General features: G+C 48.7%; 1 long non-coding RNA gene across 1 annotated transcript in view; it reads right to left on the bottom strand.

Moving 5' to 3' along the window:
• Positions 1–2,615: 2,615 nt before the first annotated feature.
• Positions 2,616–7,413, bottom strand: part of LOC107555955 (uncharacterized) — a 10,146-nt gene continuing 5,348 nt past the window's right edge. The window contains exons 2-3 of the long non-coding RNA XR_001605232.1: positions 4,741–4,748; positions 2,616–2,625 (exon numbers count right to left, since the gene is read on the bottom strand). This is a non-coding gene — a long non-coding RNA (uncharacterized lncRNA). The remainder of the gene's footprint in view (positions 2,626–4,740; positions 4,749–7,413) is intronic.

The following is a 7,413-nucleotide window of genomic DNA, read 5'->3' as shown; positions in this document are numbered from 1 at the left end:
CTAATAAGCAGATAATATAACTGCAGTTCACACTTATAATAAACAGAATGTTATTGTCTGTTGGTGTGGAAGCTAATATAGTTATAGACCACTAAACAACAGTGTTTAGCTACTGCTTTTTATTATATATATTTTTTAATTATTATTATTTCATTGTTTTTACTTTGTAGGCCTATGTATGCAGTTTATATGGAATATTTACACCAAATGTAATATAATGTAATAAAAGTGCTTCATGTGGCAACATTTAAATTACCTGTATAAAGTACCTGTCAATAAACTATAGCAATTATATATATATATATATTATATAATTATAATTATATTTAAAATTATAACTAATTATATGTAATACTGTATTATTGTCACAGTTATGTTCTGTTTGTCTTAGTTATCATGGATTTTTAGTTTGTTTTCATTCATCACGTGTGTTCCCTTTCAGTCGGTCACTATAGCTCATTTAGAAGGCTGCACCCTCCGGAGGTCGAATCCTCTGGAGGTCGCATCCTCTGTAGGATGCATATACAAAGTGTCCTCAACCTAGAATTAAACGAGACGGCCTTCGTAGGACTGGCGGAAAAGGAAACCGGAAGTATCACGTTGCTATGCCAACACATTTAGAGCACATACCAGCTTTTCGCTTCGGAGCCGAGTGACAACATCGTTCTGCTCCTACCAGTGTCTTCAGTGAAATACGAGTTCAGCGTGCTCTTAGAAACTTTTGTGTTGGCGGACGGCGCTTCAGCATTTGAAGTGGATCTAAAAAAGTTAAACAAGAATGCTTTTAGGTTTTAGGACAACTTTGATGAAAGGTTTTGATCCACTTCAAATGTTGACTATATATATATATATATATATTTACAGGAGCATGTACTTTCCTTACACAGTCATATAAATCTTAACCTAAAATCTTGGTTTATTAAAAAAAGAATGATATAAGCCAGCTACGCATTAGATGACATCTGAAATTAATGCCATAGCTGAATGCAGAAGTGTGTATCACTTGAAAATGCCAAAGGAACCATTAAATTAATAGTTTCAATGAATTCAGCATTTCTGTAAGACTCCATTCATAAGTCATGTATGTTTAATCTTCCCACATCCTGAGTAACAGGAAATGAGTGGCAGATGAAGGGTTCTTCTGAACCTGAGAGGATGTCAGATCCGGATTATCCTTACATGTTTTTATTTGTATCTTCAAACCAATTATTGTCATTTGCACTTTTATATAAAAGGTTAATAATGAGAGCACTCATTTGAGCTGTTTAGGAAATGAGGCTGTGAAGAGGGAGAGGATGTGGAGGTTAGGTTGAATGGAGGTGCCACTCCAAGTACTCTTTTATTGCACCTTTCATATCTTATTCAGTAAATCCAAGTGTTCAATATCTGACCTATAGATGCTCAAAATGTCCCTGAGCTTGGTGAGTATCTGTGTATTTGGATGTTTTCCTAGGAAAGGCTGAAAGGCATTTTTTTGACATTGGGATTTACTGGGTTGGTTTTATCAGATCATACTGATATAATGCATGAATAAAACATATTTTCTGCCTCAGGGCCAGACTAGTTATCTTGTTTACTTCAGGTTTCGAAAGAAATCATCATGGGAAACATACAATACAAGAAACTATCCAAGATACACTAATGTATGTGTAAAATAAATACAAATAATAGATAATGTGGGTGGGTGGGGTATTAATATATCAATGTGTTGATAAAACACACATTTAAGAAAAAGATTATATTCAAATTGGAAACTCATCTTTATGCCTTTTTGAACCATTGTTTAAAGAACTGTTTAAAGAGTCATTTGTTCATGAATCTGACTAGGCTGGTTAAACTGTATGTTTTAAATTCACAAAAAAAAAGAACAAATTCAAGCTCAAGCAAAATGCTGTTTAAAATCATTAACGCAAGTTAATGTACTATATTTACAAATGCTGGCAGGCTTCCTTATTGTATCTTTATGTTATACAGAAACCACAATGGTGCATGTTTTCTGATTGTAATGCAGCCCCCAATCAACAGGGGGCCATTGAAATTGGTAGCATAAAATAACAGTGAGAAAGTGCTTCAAGGCTGCAATCCCTCTGGCATTGTGTGTGTGCAGCAGAGAGTAGGCAGAGACAGAGAGAGGTGTCATACATAATTCACGCAATTCTCTGAGTATTTTCGGATCATTGTGACAGGGACATGACAGAGTCCCTCAGAGACCTGGGTAACACACAGTTATTCACTTACACACTCCACATCAACACCCTCTCTCTGACGGCAGGGAGGAAACAGTTGGGAGTCCTCCCACGTGACACTTAACACGCTTCTCTAGTATGACACATTACTCGCAACATCTTAATGCTGTGTCAAAGTGCTGCTCAGTGCACACTACGCACAGAAACACACACACTCCCACATTATCATTGGCTTCTAGTGTTTCTAAAATACACTTAAGAGTCTGAAACAACACATTCGTTTTCAATACAACAGCAACAACAAATGTACAACCTGACCAGATGAATCATGAATGAATGAATCTTATGAACCAGTTCTTTTGAATAAATCAGTCTGATGACTCACTTACTGAAATGAGCAATTTTTGACTTACTGAACGTCTCGGTTACACATGTAACCCTCGTTCCCTGAAGGAGGGAAAGGAGACGTCACGTCGGTGACCGATGAATTGGGATCTCGCTTAGAAAGACCAATCCACTTCAAGTGTAAACTAAACGAGCCAATGCACATTGGCATGTGATGATTGCATCCAGCTGCCGCTGATCACAGCGAGAGCATAAAAAGGCAGCCGGTGAAATGCATACCAGGTTTCCGCTGAGGTGCTGAGCCGGTGACCCGGCCGCTCAGCGGTGGTACAGCAGCCGTGGCGACGGGACGTGACTCCTTCAGGGAACGAGGGTTACATACTTAACCGAGACGTTCCCTTTCAGTCGGTCACTCTCTACGTCACGTCACTGACCGACGAATTGGGATCCTTACCAAAGTGCCATGGATGCTGCCCCTTCCAGCGTCCTGTGCGAGCCTCCTGCGCCCCTTTTTGGTGTAGGCCAGGGCTCGCAACAAGAAGACCAGTCACTGTTGTAGTAGCACTACCCACTCAGTGAGATTGGATAACACTGGGAAAACATACCCGTCCCATCCTTCCCGAAGGAGGTTTTGGAAGCACTTGCACATATGAACAACCGTTTAGGTGCATATGGAAGATTAGAGGTGATTATAACCCTCTTGTAAATGGCAGAAGTCTGCCGGGGAAACATGGGCTCTGAGGCTATACCATGGACTTTACACATATGGAACCCAGCCCCCTAACAGTTCTCATGGATTCATCGAGTGAGGGCCTAGCACCGGACGTTCCTCCGCGTCTGGCTGCCGAGGGGATGGAGGAACTACCTTCTTGGCAGAAGTCTGCTGGGGAAACACGGGCTCTGAGGCTATACCGTGGACTTTACACATATGGGATCCAATTAGGTCTCTACATATGGAACCCAACCCTCTACCGGTTCTCACGGATTCATCGAGTGGCTTCCGAGGGGAAGCATGTCTCGTAGACAGTGCTCTTGCCGAAGTGGAGTCAACTACCTCCTGGGGTAGGTCACCTAGAACCTCCGCGTCCCATCCAGGGATCAGACATGAAGTTTCCAGAGGTCTGGATGCGGATGCCACAGGGTGCCCCGTTTATGAGTCAGTAGATCCTTCCTCAGAGGAATCTGCCAGGGACGGGCTGTCATGAGGAGCATTAGTTCCGGGAACCAGGTCCGAGTGGGCCAATACGGCGCCACAAGCAAGACCTGCTCCTCGTCCTCCCTGACCTCCCTGACCTGGTGAGAAGGCTCACTAGGGAATTTTTTTTTCCCAATATGGGGATGGAGTCTCCACTCTCCGGGGAGCTCAGCTCGTGACAGCTCATCGGCTGCACGGTTGTGCAGGCCCGGAATGTAAATGGCACGAAGCAACCTCAGATGCTTCTGACTCCAGAGGAGGAGGTGGTGGGCAAGTTGCGACATGTGACGGGAGCATAGACCACCTTATCGGTTGATGTACGCAACGGTCGCAGTGTTGTCCGTGCGGACCAGCACGTACTTGCCTCATAAGCGCCCTCTGAGATGGTTCAAGGCAAGGCGTACTGCTAACAATTCCAGGTGGTTGATGTGCCAGTGCAGTTGGGGGCCCGTCCAAACCCCTGACACTGCGTCTGTTGTACGTGACCCCCCAGCGAGTGGTGGATGCATCCGTGTAAACCACAGCATGCTTGGAGACCTGTTCCAGGGGCACTTCCAGGGATCAGACATGAAGTTTCCAGAGGTCTGGATGCGGATGCCACAGGGTGCCCCGTTTATGAGTCAGTAGATCCTTCCTCAGAGGAATCTGCCAGGGACGGGCTGTCATGAGGAGCATTAGTTCCGGGAACCAGGTCCGAGTGGGCCAATACGGCGCCACAAGCAAGACCTGCTCCTCGTCCTCCCTGACCTCCCTGACCTGGTGAGAAGGCTCACTAGGGAATTTTTTTTTCCCAATATGGGGATGGAGTCCCCACTATCCGGGGAGCTCAGCTCGTGACAGCTCATCGGCTGCACGGTTGTGCAGGCCCGGAATGTAAATGGCACGAAGCAACCTCAGATGCTTCTGACTCCAGAGGAGGAGGTGGTGGGCAAGTTGCGACATGCGACGGGAGCATAGACCACCTTATCGGTTGATGTACGCAACGGTTGCAGTGTTGTCCGTGCGGACCAGCACGTACTTGCCTCATAAGCGCCCTCTGAGATGGTTCAAGGCAAGGCGTACTGCTAACAATTCCAGGTGGTTGATGTGCCAGTGCAGTTGGGGGCCCGTCCAAACCCCTGACACTGCGTCTGTTGTACGTGACCCCCCAGCGAGTGGTGGATGCATCCGTGTAAACCACAGCATGCTTGGAGACCTGTTCCAGGGGCACTCCTGCCCGGAGAAATGCAAGGTCTGACCACGTGGTGAAGGTTTGGCGGCAGGTCAGTCGTCGAGGTAGTTGAGAATGCGAATGTCCTGCTCTCTCAGGGGAACAAGGGCTGCTTCTGCAACTTTCGTGAAGATACGGGGCGACAGATCGGTCATAACCCACCACCTTTCTTGGGTACAATGAAGTAGGGGCCGTAAAACCCCATCTTCATATCGGCTGAAGGGATCAGCTCTATCGCATCCTTCGCCAGTAGGACTGTGATCTCTGCACGCAACACAGAAGCATCGGCCGCCTTCACTGATGTGAAGCGGATGTCGCTGAACTTGGGGGGACGCCGGGCAAACTGAATCACATAGCCGAGTCTGATGGTCCGCAAGAGCCAGCGAGACGTTCAGGTAGCCAGGCACCCAGACACTGTACAAACTGGACCAGCGGGACCACCGATGTACCCACGGTGGGGCAGCGAGGTGGAACGCAGGGAAGAGGGGTCTGAGTGTGCGGTGCAAGGCTTACCTGGTTCCACGGTTTGGCAGAGGGTGCGTGAGTAGGGCCTTTGATGATGCTCTCGAACCGCCCGCTGCTGCCTGCTGGCGAGAGAGGAGGATGAGTGTGGTCCGGTGTTGGTCCATCTGCGACTCTCCATGCCTTCTTGGGACCCAGAGACCGAGAAAAGATTTTTGGAAACCAGATTTTCCACCCGGCCCTCCTCCGGGGGAGGGAGAGGTTCATTTACCATCCCCCAAAGAGCAGTTCCCTCTCTCTATGGGTCGCCTGTCCCAGGGCCTCTTGCTCTTCCGCTCACCGCCAGGTTTGACGGGGGCCTGGACAGGTGGCGCGGCCTGCCTACGCCCAGCTCCACGGTGCTGCTTGCTCGAGGCTGCTGCGGATGCGGCGCGGGAGCGGACGCAAGGGGCCACCCTCAACGATGAGCAGGCTGGGGCGCTGATGCCAGGTGGAGGCAGCAGCTGCCCGCCGGGGCAGGACATGTCGGATTGCCTCAGTCTGCTCCTGTGCAGCCGAGAACTGCTGGGCCACATTCTCGACCGGGAGAGAAGGCACGGTTTGCCCTGCTGGGTGGAGGCGGTATCAGGACACAACTGCATCACAACCGACCGCTCTACCAGGGGGACCCCCGTATACCCCCTAGCTGCACCACCATCGAGAGTGGTGAGGGAGGAGGAGCTAGCAGGTCAGTTTCCGGCAGAGAAAGGTGCCTTCCATGACCTGGTAAGCCCCCTCATGTACCTCCGGGAAGAATGGCAACAGGGTGGGGCGCTGAGAACCAGTGCGGGCCACCCCGAAGAACCAATCGTCCAACCTTGAGGGCTACGCTCACGGCAGCCCGGGTAAAGCATAGCCGTCATTTTCGGATCCGATTCAGCCATTGCTACAGTCCCAGAGGACAGCAGCACAGCCGAATCTTCCTCTCCAGAAAGCATTGGCTCACCCTCCGATGCAGCGATCGACATCTGATCGTCGGGAGGAGCGCCGAAGGATACTGCTGGTATACTCCTTGTAGAGGGCCTAACACGTTCCTTTGGCAGCTCAACTGGTTGCGGAGTGCAAGAGGAGCAATGGTCCCCCGAGGGTTGGATCCCTGGAGGGTTTGCCATCACTGTTACTCTCAGACCACCCGTGCTACTGCCTAAAGTAGCCCCCGCCTGACTGCCGCCATGATGAAAACTAGATCGAGGCAGAGGCAACGGAGCTCCGCCCCTTTTGAGGTAACGGAGCTTGGACCGCAACTCAGAGATGGTCATCTTCTTAGAACTTGATGGTCAGCAATTAGAACATGACTCATCCACGAACGCCACCTCAGCGTGCTTAATGCCCAGACACGTGAGGCAGCGATCGTGACCATCATCCGACACCAGGTAATGACCACATCCAGAAACGCATGGGTGATATGTTGTCGGTAGCAAGATGCAACATCGTCTTTACAAAGACGCAACGTCAATTCTGCCAGACGCAACAGCGTCTTTTAGGGAAAAAGCTCTTTCAGCATGCTGAAGCGCACAGGGGAGATGGCCGCCTGCAACACAAACAGGGGGTATTGCAGCCTGATGTGTGCAACCCACTCGACACAGGAAACTACCACCGCTGAAGCGCCGTTCCGCCAACACCAAGAGCTCCAAAAAGCACGCTGAACTTGTTCAGTCTTCTTCTCTCAGTAGAGTAGTCAGAAGCAAAACGATGTGATCGCTCGGCTCCGAAACAAAAAGCTGGTATGCTTTGCACCAGCTGCCTTTTTATGCTCACGCTGTGATCAGCGGCAGCTGGATGCAATCATCGCATGCCAATATGCATAGGCTTGTTTAGTTTACACTCGAAGTGTATTGGTCTCTCTAAGCGAGATCCCAATTCATCAGTCACAGACGTGACGTCGAGAGTGACCGACTGAAAGGGAACCATAAATTGTTTATTTTTTAAATGAAATAATAACTGTTAGTGTGTTTTGTAATCAGAATGTGTATAAT

The sequence above is a fragment of the Sinocyclocheilus grahami genome, unplaced genomic scaffold (genome assembly GCF_001515645.1).
Source record: "Sinocyclocheilus grahami isolate Dianchi unplaced genomic scaffold, SAMN03320097.WGS_v1.1 scaffold550.1, whole genome shotgun sequence".
Classification (NCBI taxonomy): Eukaryota; Metazoa; Chordata; class Actinopteri; order Cypriniformes; family Cyprinidae; genus Sinocyclocheilus; species Sinocyclocheilus grahami.
This window is presented reverse-complemented; position numbering and strand designations above follow the sequence as displayed.